Genomic DNA, 13,165 nt, shown 5'->3' with positions numbered 1-13,165 from the left:
GAGTAAAACGCAGTGTTCTGCCTTTAGACTCCTTGATGGAGGGTAGATAGATCCACACCTGCACAAAGAACTCTGGGTGTCTGTAAAAATATAAACTACCACAGTTCAGTTGTCCCCTACCTGCCTGAGCTGGAAGTCAGAAACCCGGAAAATGTAAGACAAGAACCCTCATAGAACTTGGGACAAAATTTACCCCCCCCCAAAAAAAAAGAAAGAAAGAAAGAAAAGAAAAGAAAAGTCACCTTATGAGATGATCTGTAAATGTGTTACAGAGGTCAGGGTGGCTCCCAAATTTCATCAGAGAGAGTAAAATAAATCATCTGTAACTTAAGTATCACATGCCCAGTTGATGCTGTCATAAGAGACAGATGGGGTCCATTAAGAGTCTAGAACCAGCAGAATCTGAATAAGAATGTACTGTGGGCTCGCATTCTGTCTAGGAGAAGGGCTACTGATTCTAATGACCGGGACCAATACCCATCCATTATCAGAACAGTTTAAAAAAACTTAGTTCAGATTCAGTCCCTCACTCAACAAATACTTATTGAATGCTTACCATGTTCTAGTCTCTTAGGACATATCAGCAAATAAGATCCCTGTCAGTGAGTTTATATCCTAGTAAACTTAAATTCTAGATATCATTTAAGAACATACAAAGACCCATGCTCTGATTCCACACTTATCAGGTAGTCTTCCCATCGCTCAAGGGCTCTCAATTAAATCAACACATGCAGTAAGAAGCAATTGTCCAAAGCACATGACTGGTACCAGTTATACTAGCAATACGGTTTTTCTCAGTAAATTCACATCATGGTTCATAAATCAGCTTCTGTTCATTGGGTTGAATTATAAAGTTGTTTTACCCAAATTAAATTCTCAGAGCCTGATTAAGCCTGAATAAAGTGAAATGTAAGTGTCTGAATCTGCCAAACTGAGGACCAGACAGACTCTGGTTTCAAAGCAGCCCAATCAAGACGCAACCTATGCATTTAGCCTTGCACCTCTCTTTAAACGTCTTAAATGGAAGCTTTACCTGTGATTCCATGCTTGAAGAACAGGGGCAACATGTCGCTTCTAAAGCTTAATCATAAGCGAGTAAAAATATCATGAGAGGAAATCATTAGAGTAAAAACCCTTCTGAACCTGCCCTGCCTATTCAACACAGGCTCTTGCTGACATAACTGACAGTAATAGTTACATTACTCTGAGTATGAAACCCAAGACTGTAAGCACCCAGACGACAGAGACTCCCTTGCATTTATGTGCCCTACTCCCAAAGTATGGGCTCTCAACAAATGAATTGATTCAAATAACATTTTCCCCTGTAAAACTCAAAAACATATCCTTGGAAGATATCTTTTCCAGATCCTGCTTTATAATATGTAACCAGTATGTTCAACATACAGGATTCAGGGGTATAATTTTAAAAAACAAAACAAAAAACCTTTATTTTTTAATTTCCTCATCCCTTTAAACCTATACAGTGGAGCCAATGTGTCATGTACCTGACTCAGATAGATTCCATGAATTCTGTGGTCTCTATTAGGAATAGAAAGTCCTATGGTTGTTGAATCAGAAAGAGTGAAACTTCCCTCTTCACCAGCTTGGGACAGTTGGCTAACTGCTTGCCCTGGAGAGGCATCATGCCTGGTCTTTCTTGTTCTCTCCCAGCTTACCAACCAGAGCCAAATGGGTGGAGAGAGAGGAAAAGAAAGGGGAGCAGGAAAATTTGTAACTTTTACTTCCATGTGATGGTTTCACACTCGGCCTGGTAGATGTTTAAAGCTGCCTTTTTTTCAGATGGATGCTTTTAAGGTTTTCAGAAACACCACCATCCCCATTCTTTGGTGGTTTCTCACCCATAGTAACCTTGGTTGGTCTGAGCAAAAGCATTTTATTCTGGCAGTTTTCTTACTCTTTCAGTCCCTAAGAATCTGGTGGTCCACTTCCAACTTCTTACCTCTTGAAACCTGTTTTTCTCAGTAAGGACCTGTCAGATAGAATCTAAGGTAGCTCTCACAGTGGCCCATTTGTAAGTGGCTCTGGGACCACCCCACATTGTGCAAGGTTATGCACTCCATACCCTAGGGAGTGCCTGCCATGCACATCACCCATGTGGATTTGTATATTTATTTTGACAGTATTCCAGCAGGTGGCAGTAAAGTGTTTTGTCCAAACTAAATTAGTGAGATTATTTTCCAACAGACGGAAGTGAAGTGTCTGGCCGAGGGAGAGCTTTTTTTCTGATGGTGTTTAGGCTAACGGCAGCTCTATATTATCCACACCTGGTCGACACGAAGCTCTCATCCACTTCTTGCCCAAAGAAACTTGGGAATATAGGCCAATCCCAGTGCAGGCAGCTTCAGCATTCCTCTGCTCTGCTGCCAGAACAGCTGCCAGCCTGTCTTGTCTTCTTTATTTTTCAGGCAGGAGACAGACACAAGTCCTCTGTGCCCCTTTAACTGCAAGAGACACATCCCAAGTACAAGTACTCTGAGTAGTTCCACTGAAGGTTCCTCTCACTAGGCTTGAGGTAAGAGGCAGGCAAGTGGCTGTGGTAAGAATCACAGCATACCAGCAACAGTCTCCAAAGAAATACTCCTCAGTAATTCTCACCTGACCTTTTATAACTTGTGAGTTTTTAGAGTTAGTTATCTACCTGATTTTGCCTAAATTCTCTCATTTCTAGGGATAGTCCATTTCAGAACTCACTTTACTTAGAGTTTTTTTGTTTTTGTTTTTGTTTTTGCTGTACATGGGCCTCTCACTGTTGTGGCCTCTCCCGTTGCGGAGCACAGGCTCCGGACACGCAGGCTCAGCGGCCATGGCTCACGGGCCCAGCCGCTCCGCGGCATGTGGGATCTTCCCGGACTGGGGCACGAACCCGTGTCCCCTGCATTGGCAGGTGGACTCTCAACCACTGAGCCACCAGGGAAGCCCTAGAGTTTTTTTGGGGGGCAGAGGGGGTGGAGTCTTTTTTTTCTGTAATATCTTGGTGCTTTGGTTAAAACATAGTTCTCAACTGGAGATAATTTTTATGGCCAAGTCTGAAGACATTTTTGGTTGTCAAAACTCAGGAGGTACTATTGGCATCCAGCGGGTAGGGGTCAAGGATGCTGCTAAACATCCTGCAATGTACAGGGCAGCCCTCCCCACGACAAAGAATTATCTGGCTGATAGTGTAACTTCAGATTTAGTATCTTGTAACAAATAGAATTTCTACATTTGGGAGTCACTAAGAGAATACTTAAAAATTACATCACTTTTTCTTCATTCTTCCTACAAATGCTTTACCAGTAGATGTAGAGGTCACAATTTAATATATAACTATGTGTTAGAAACAGCATTTCAGATAGCTGTTTGGGCAGGATGAGAAGTGACTGGTATATTTCTAAGACTTCTGGAGGTGAGGCCTGCCAGGAAAATTATTACTTGAGGTGAGATTTTTTAGTTATTTCTTTGCAAGATGACTTTCATAGCCCAGGAAACAAACATTTTACCCAGTTTGAGCAGAGGCTTTATGCTTCTCAGAAGTCAAGTCCTAGGTCAAATCACCATAAAAGAAATATCTTTGCTACAACCCCATACCATGTCCTAGATACTAGGGAAGACTTCAGCACGTGTGCCTCCCCAGGGTCACCAGTGTCACTGGGATGAGACTTGAAGTCAGGGAGTAGCTGTCTCTGTAGTCACTTTACAACAGATACCCTTATTATTCAAAGAGAATGCAAATGGCTTCTTTCCTGCCCACCCCGCCCCCCAACCCTACCTAGATTAGTTTGATTGAATTCAGCTCTTTCAGATGTAGTAGAATGTTGGGCCCATCTCTTGTGCCATCAATAAGGAAACTTTCATTATTTAGCTGTCCTCCTCACCCTTACTGATCTCATCTCTGACCAAGGCTATTTAAGTACTAGCATAGATTAATTTTTGTTCAGTCAAGGCTGCTATTATCTTTTTTAGTACAATGTTCATAAGACACTGGAGCCACAGTAGCCAGCAAGAGCCAAAAAGACATATCCCATCACCTCCCCCACATCCCATGAACACTATTACTTAGAAAGGAAAATAGACACAACAAACATTTAAAACTTATGAATGTTGGGCTTGGAATAAGAACACTGAACTTGTAATAAGAAAACCTACATTTGAGTTCTAGCCCTGTCACATACTAGTTATGTGACTCTGGTCAAGGTACTTAACCTAAATGTACCTTAGAGTCCCCATTGGAGAAATAGGGAAAATAATACTGAAATGAATTGGCATGTATAAAGTGTTTTATAACCTGTATACTATAATTTTTTACTCCTCTCTCCTATACTGCTTTCAGAGACCTAAAGAAGTATCTGGAAATGTTTTGCTGCCATATCTGGGTTTTTATTGCTAGGGATGAGGCCCTATGTGGAAATTTTTCTTGGCAGAAGTTGCTAAATACTTGTCTATTTATTTTTAAGTGAAAACTGAGAACCACCAAAAACCCCCAAACTCTTGATACTATTTTTAACATCTTTTGTACCTTGGGAATTACAATAAACACAAGCATACCTCCTCCCTAATTAGAAATATATTTACAGTGCCCACTAATAGAATTAGACATAAATGTAGATAAGGATGAGAAGATACTTGCAGTTTTGTGTGTGGGAAAAACTGCTGCACAGGGAGATGAGGTTGTAACTACCCTGACTCCTGCAGAGCAGTAAAATGCTATCAAATTCAATCAAACTTGGCCAATTCATTTTTTTGTTCTTGAAGTACTCACCACTACTGGCAAAAAAGAAAAGACTAAACCCCTCAAATTTAAATCTTCTGATAAAGAGACACTCACCATCAGAGAGTGGTATTGCTGGGTCTTCTGAGGAATGCAGTGGAAATCTGTCTGTGTCACTTTCCCCAGGACCATTGTGCCAGTGTGCAAGAATGCTTGTTCTTCATAAACAAAAAAAATAATACTAGCTGCAAAGAGAAGAAACTGTTCCAGGGTGTGCGAATCCCACGCCAACCTCCAAAATAATGGCAAATACTGTTCTGATCTTTGCAACCCAGGGTAACCTTTGTGCATTTATTTATTCACCACATATTTCCTGAGCAACTATTAAGGACCAGGCACTGTATTAGGGGATGTAACCATGATCTCTGCCCTAAAAAAGCTTCATCTTACATATCTCTGGAATAGAATGTTTTCGGAATGGAACCAAAGTTAACATGACGTTGATTTCAACTTCTGTATTCAGTCACACAGCCACTGGTGCCATCCAGCTTGGGGAGCTGGAACAATTGACAGTAACTCTCATCTTTGCCAAGTCCACATTTTTGGCCTGATAACTCAGAATTCAGTGTATGACAATGGGATAAGCCAATGAGATCATCAGCTATAAGGCTAAGTTGTTTTGGTTTCTTAATTAAATTTCTGTAGTTAAATAAATATTTTTTCCACAGTGGGAACTTTTACTGTTTTTTTTTAAAAAAAGAATTAATATCCCTTTCTCCTCTTCCCTCTCCCTATATCCATGTAAAGGAAACAGAAAAGACTATGGCCTTTACAATACCATGGGCTGCCCCTTTAGCCAGAAATTCAGGTAGGAAGGTCTTCTCATTCTGCATACCCCACCTCTTCCTTAGAGGCCTGATGCTTTTGAGCCTTCATACCATTTGACTAGCCAGGTTCCTCAGAGTCCTTTCATGAGGACCACACCTTCTGTGGCAAACTGACAGCACAAATATTTGCAGATTGCAATCAAACTACAACCACATTTTGCCAACCATTCACACCTGACTACTCTTTTCCACTAAAGACAAGGGTATAATGATTTGCAGAAGCATTTAGTGTTTTCCCAATCCCCAAGCTCATCAGCAGAGAGGCTATGAAGCATGAAGCCTCATACCCTTATTTTAGCCTTTCATAGTGAGACAGAAACTAAACTGTGTACACAGGGGAGAAGTATTATAGTTATTATGCATGTGTCTTATTATCCCTATTAGAGTGTGGCACTGTCTGTATCCTAAATAAGGGTCTTACCAAAGACAACTATTGTAAAAACACTTGTTGAAAAAAGAAATGGCCCTTGGTTTAACCAAATTTGTTATTTTTAATAAAGTTTTGTTATTTGTTTCTTCTTATTTGCTTTATATGCATTGTTTCCCTCCATTTGGAATACTCTGATACTTCTTACTCATTGATACACTTAAGTACATTAATTGAGCACCTAGTATGTGCAAAGTACTATGCTAAGTTCTAGAGACACAGCAGTGTACACATTGGACATGATTCTTGCCTTGTGGTGAACACAGTGTAATTATGCCCATTGCATGGCAAACTCCCATTTATTGTTTAATAAGCCTGAGTTCAGTTTAAGTGTCCTAAGTGTCACCTTACCTAGGCAGCCTCTGTGACCTCATCTGGATTGAATAAGACATCCCCATTCTCTGGGCCCCTGTCATCTTGCCCATATATCACACTGGCAACCTCCCCTAAACTAAGACCTCCCCAAAACTGAAGGGCTACATCCTCAGTAGTAGATTAAGGAAAAAACCTGACCTACAGAGGGAAAAGGTAAGGATACCTGACTGTCTCCACATTATCTGTGGATGGAATAGAAAAAAAAGAAAACAACTCCCCTCTGAGAATTCCTAAACAAGTTTGCAAGCATATTGTGGGGGGCTAGAATTTCACACTACCTGTGTGACCCAGAAAACCTTGAGCTGAAAACCATAAAGGTGATCACTTTAGTGCCCCAGGCACCTTGTGTAAGCAAAAGTAAATCTTCTCTAAAAATCCTACAGGTAAGGTTCCTATAGAAATATGATCTCATATTAAAATATCACTAAAAACACAAGGAAATAATGAACTTCAGAATAATACCTGCAACGACTGCAAGTAGTCTAGTTATCAAATATCATATATAAAGAAAGTGTATTTGTGGGCTTCCCTGGTGGCGCAGTGGTTGAGAATCCGCCTGCCGATGCAGAGGACGCGGGTTCGTGACCCGGTCCGGGAAGAACCCACATGCCGCGGAGTGGCTAGACCCGTGAGCCATGGCCGCTGGGCCTGTGCGTCCGGAGCCTGTGCTCTGCAACGGGAGAGAGCACAACAGTGAGAGGGCCGCGTACCGCAAAAAAAAAAAGTGTATTTGTGATATTGTGACATAAGAAGAAATATATATTTGGTCTTTGTCCACAGTTTCTGGCACAGAGCTTCTAAAACCCTTGTAATTTCCTAAGTGGTAGGGATAAGAGAATTGTATTATGTTATTCATAACAAGTCCCTTTCCATCATCGCTGAGTTTATGCTAATTAGGTGATTTATGGTGGGGCCCTATAGCCTCTGGATGGGGCTGATGCCAGAAAGACCAAAGGATTAGAAGGTTACAATTTTCATCCCTACACCTGAGCTCTTGTGAAGGGAAGAGAGTTGGAAATTAAGCTCTATAAAAGCTCTGAACAACAAGATTTGATGAACTTCTGGATTGGTGAATGCATCAATGAGCTGGGACAATGGTACACCCCAGACTTCTCAGGGACAAAATCTCTTAAGTTCAGGACACTTCTGGATCCCACCCTAGGTACCTCATTTGGCTGTTCATTTGCATCCTTTATAATATCCTTTATAATAAACCAGTAATAGAAAATAAAGTGTTTCCCTGGGTTATGTGAGCCATTATAGAAAATTATCAAACTTAAGAAGAGGGTCATGGGAACCCCTGATGTGTACCCAATTAAGACAAAAGTGTGGGTAACTTGAGGACCCACTACTTGTGATTGGTATCTTAAGGGAGGGGAGCAGTCTTGTGGGACTGAGCCTTTAACCTATGGAGTCTGTGTTAACTCCAGGTAGTGTTAGAATTGACTAAAATTGTAGGACACCCAGTTGATGTCTGCAGAGAATTAGAGAATTGTTTTGTGTGGAAAACCCACACTTTTGGTGTCAAAAGTGTTATGAGTATAGAAACAGTTTTTCCATTAGAATGTTTAATATTTTTAAAGGAATTAGAGGAAATAAAGATAATGAAGAAATAAGAAACTATCAAAATTGATCAGGCAGATTTGAAAAAGAGCCAGATGAACCTACAGTAATTTTAAAAATATGATAATTGAGATTAGAAACCCAAAGGACAAGTTAACCATCAGATTTGACAGCTGAAGGGAGAATTCGTGTTCTGAAAGATCATCTGAAGAATTTGCAAGATATAACACAGAGAGACAAAGAAGTGGAAAATATAAGAGGTTGAGGTGCATGAAGGATAGGGTAAGATTCAACAAATATCTAATTAAAATTCAAGAAGGAGATAATAGAGAGAATGGAGGAAGGCAGTATTCAAAGAAATAATGGCTGAACATTTTCCAGAATTGATGATAAATATTCTAAATTCTGGAAGATCAAAAATTTCTATGCCAAAAAATTTAAATGAAATCCACACTTAGTCACCTCATAGTGAAAGTTCATGACATCAGAGAAGGAGGGGATCTTAAAATTAGGCAGAAGAAAAGACAAATTAATCTTCAAAGAAATGACAATTAGCTGACAGCTGATTTTTCAACAGCAACAACAGAAGTCAGAAGACATTGGAATGTATCTTCAAAATGTTAAGAGAAATCAACTCCAAATCCAGTGAAACAGTTTAAGGATAAGAGCAAAACAAAAACATTTTCAGATAAACAATATAAGAACTGAAAAAATTAGATAAAATTCAGATTTAAAAAAAGAATGTACTACCAATAGATATTCATTAAGGACATGCCAAAGGATGTACATATGGAAAAAGAAAAGTCATCCAAGAAGGAAGCTCCAAAATGCAAGAAGTAATGGTGACCAAAGAAAATTGTAAACATTCTGTAAATTTAAACAAACACTAACTGTCCAAAATAATAGCAATATGGGACTTCCCTGGTGGCACAGTGGTTAAGAATCCACCTGCCAATGCAGGGGACATGGGTTCGATCCCTGGTCCGGGAAGATCCTACGAGCAACTTAAGCCCATGCACCACAACTACTGAGCCTACGCTCTAGAGCTCGTGCACCACAACTACTGAAGCCTGCATGCCATAACTACTGAAGCCTGCACGCCTAGAGCCTGTGCTCCGCAACAAAAGCCACCACAATGAGAAACCCACACACCGCAACAAAGAGTAGCCCCCGCTTGCTGCAACTAGAGAAAGCCCGCACGCAGCAACAAAAACCCAATGCAGCAAAAAAAAATAATAATAATAAAATAATAGCAATAATGTCTAAATTCAACTATTACTGAATAATTGTACATATACTGGAAGAGGATGAAAGGAGTTAAAGTATTATAAGGCTTTGGGTTGTTTAGAGGAGGCCAAATGTATTAAATTTATAATTTGTTGTGTTAGATATGCATGTCAAAATTTCTATGTAATCACTAAAATAAATAAGACAGTATGTATAACTTCTAGTTGATTACAGGGGATAAAATGAAATGGAGGGAACTTAATTCAAAAAAAGGATAAGAAGTTTTAAAAGCAGGACAAATAGTAAAAAACTAGCAGAAACAAATCCAAATATTTGAGTGATTACAATTAATGTAACTATATTAACTTCTCAAAAGGCAAAAAATGTCAAACTAAATTTTTTTAATGGAGTTAAGTGCTGTTTACTGAAAACATAATTAAAACATAAGAACAGAGAAAAGTTAAACTTTTTTAAAAAGATTAAAAGTATATATATTATATATATATACATACATATAATATATATACACACACACATATATATAATATATATTCAGACTAGTTAAATATACATGTACTCTAAACTTCATCAATGTCACACATACCCAATAAAATATGTGCACATAGGCATTGAAAGACATACTTAGAAATGTGCATATATGCTTTTTTCATAATGGCAAAAAAATGGAAACTCAAGTAGCTGTCAATGATAGAATAATGAATGATAGATTCTTGTGTATTTATACCATATGATACTACACAACAATGAAAATGAACAAACTATAGCTACAAGCAACAACATGATGAATTCCACAAAAATAATTTAAATGAAAAGAGCCAGACACAAATGCAGACTGTATGATTTCATTTAAAAAATTCTCAAAAGCAGGGAAACTAAACTATGGTTTTAGAATTCAGGATTTTGTTTAAGGAAGGAAACCTTTTGGGGGAAGGAAGGAGTCAGTAATTGGGAGAGGAGTTATGAGGAAATATTCTATGTCTTAGGAGGTGATTATATGGGTATATTCACTTAGGGACAATCTATCCAGCTGTCTTATGATTTGTATGCTTCTCTATATGTACTTTATACTTGAAAAAAATCTTAAGTAAAAATTAGCTCCCTATATTTTTTTAAATTAAAGCTAAATGTAACAGTGTTTTTCCAAAAAGAAAAAAACTAAATGATCATATTTAGGGATACATACTGAGGTGGAAAAGCTATTTATTTTAAAAAGGCCAAAAAGTGATTAACATGGAGGTCACGGTAGTGGTTCCTTTGGGAGGGAGGAGCAAGAATGTTTTATCTGGGTTGTAAACAATGTTCTATTTCTTGATTTGAGTGGTAGTTACATGGGTGTCTGTACTAAATTATTATTGAGCTCTGTATATCTTAAGTTTGGGCATTTTTCTATATGAATATTTCACAATAAAAATACTTTAAAACAAGCTTCAGAAAAAGTAATTATAGGAGAATGTCTTCATGATTCTTAAAACAGAAATTCTGATACCATAGATAAAGGAGTAATAAATTCAACTACATTTTATTTGACACCATAAAGAGAGTGAAAACACTAGCCAAAGAACTGGAAAAGTTAATTACAAAGAATTCAACCCAAAAAGGAGTATTATCCATGTTATATAAAGAACTCCCAGAAATCAAATAAAAAGTTTTAAATGCAGACAATCCAATATAAAATTGCACCAAAAGAAACCTTTTTTTATAGGTTCTGCACATACGAGGAAATTCAAATGGCCAATAAATATATGAATAATATTCAACCATATTAGTAACCGGGGAAAGCAAACTAAAATGAAATACAACTGTACATCCACCACAATATACCCATCAGAATGGCTGAAATTAATAAGTCTGACAATACCAAGTATTAGCAAGGATGTGGAGCAATAGATTCTGTCATTCACTAACAGCAGGAAAACAATTTAGCATGATCCACTAAAGTTGAAGACCAAAAAACTCTGACTAAGCCTTTCTACTCCTGAGTATATACCCTGGATAATTATGTGCATGTAGTACCAGAATACATATGCAAAAATGTTCACAGCTACAGTGATTGTGATAGCCCCCAAATGGAAACAACACAAAATTCCAGCAACAGAAGAATGGACCATGCAATGAAATACATACAGCAATGAAAAAATGAGTGAACTAGACTTAAACCTACAGATAAGAACATGGCTGAATTTTATAATACCCAAGGTTAATAAATACAAAAGAAACATACACTATGGCTCTTTTATATAATTTAAAATGAGACAAGACTCAACTATATTGTTTGGAGGTACATACTTTGGTGGTAAAGCTATAAAGAAAAGGCAAGCAACTTATTACCATAAAAGTCAGGGTAGTGGTTTATCTCTAAGAGGAAGCGAAATGGTAAGTGATAGACAAGGACCACGAGGGGAACTTTGGGGAAGGGGTGCTGTCTATGTGCTATTTCTTGAACTGGGCACTGTTTACACAGATGTTTGCTTTAGAATTCTTTTCACACTGTACATTTATGGTTTCTGCTTTTTTTTTTAAACGTGTTCATTTTACAACTTAAAAGGTTGGAAACAACAGGGAGCTTAACTGGTAATATCTGAATTACTTTACTTGCTCCTCAAGTTCAACTTGAAGGTATTGATAAATGCCCAGAGTCTAACATCCAAAGAATATATTTAATGTTACTTTGTGTCCAAACTCTGTCACTAGATCAAACTAAGAGTATTTATTCTTTTCACTTGTTCAGAAAACAACTCAGACAAATATGGAGTGAGGTATTTGTAAAAAAGAACCAAAAGAATAAAAGTGTTTTAGATGGTGGGCAGGACAAGCATGTGACAAAGGTGTGCACAAAGGTGGTTGTAGGAGGCAGAAGAACAATGTCTCAAAGGTGTCTACACCCTACTCCCTGGAACCTGTGAATATGTTAGGTTACACGGCAGAGAGGAATAAAGGGTGCTAATCAACTGACCCAGAGACGTGGAGGTTATCCTGGATTATCTGGGTGGGCCCAGTGTAATCACAGGGTCTTTATAAATGGAAGAGGAAGGCAGAAGAGACAGATTGGAATGATTAAATGTGGGACTGACTCAACCCACCATTGCTGCCTTTGAGGAGGGAAGGGGCCCTCGAGCCAAGAATGTGGGCAGCTTCTAGAAGCTGAGAAAGGCAAGGAAAATAATTCTCCTCTAGAGGCCCCTAGGTTTTCCCCTAGAGCCATGATTTTAACTCAGCGAGACCCAAGTCAGACTTCTGACCCACAGAACTGTAAGATAGTGGTTGGTTGTTTTTGTTTTTGTTTTTATAAGAAAACTTTTTATTTCATAATAATTTTAGATTTACATAAAAAGTTGCAAAGACTGAACAGAGAGTTCCCAGCTCCCCTTATGCTAGTAATTAATGCCCTTTTAAAATATATATATACTTTAAAGCAGTTTTAGGTTCACAGCAAAACTGAGTGGAAGGTGCAGAGGCATCCCATATACCCGCTGCCCTCACATATGAATTGTGTCGTTTTAAGCTACTAAGTTCGTAGCAATTTGTTAGAGCAATACTCAAAAATGAATACAATGGCGAATGGCATTTTTAGGAGAAAAAGAAGAGAGGTAGACAATTTAGGGATACATACACATATGGTAAAATGATAAAGAAAAATAAGAGAACAATTAATCCAAAATTCAGTGTAATTGTTCCTTCTAGTAGAGGGTACGGAGCACATAGGTGGAATGCCCCCCAGGAACAGGGCTGCAGAAGGCTGTAAGTAGCCTCTTTGGGAAAGAGAAAAAGGATCATTCTCTGTGGGCCAACAGCCTAGCAGCAGCCAAGAGCTTTTGTACCCAAGGGAAAGGCCCCCATCCTCCAGGAGGAAATCTACCCCACCTTGGCAAAAACCTTTGTGCAGTGCTCAGTTTGTACCACAGTGCTGGCAGCCCTACCATGGACCTTCCAAAGTTTTATAATATTCTACTTCTCAAT

This window comes from Delphinus delphis, chromosome 3 (assembly GCF_949987515.2).
Source record: "Delphinus delphis chromosome 3, mDelDel1.2, whole genome shotgun sequence".
NCBI classification, from domain to species: Eukaryota; Metazoa; Chordata; class Mammalia; order Artiodactyla; family Delphinidae; genus Delphinus; species Delphinus delphis.
The sequence above is the reverse complement of the archived record's forward strand: the minus strand, read 5'-3'. Positions refer to the sequence as shown.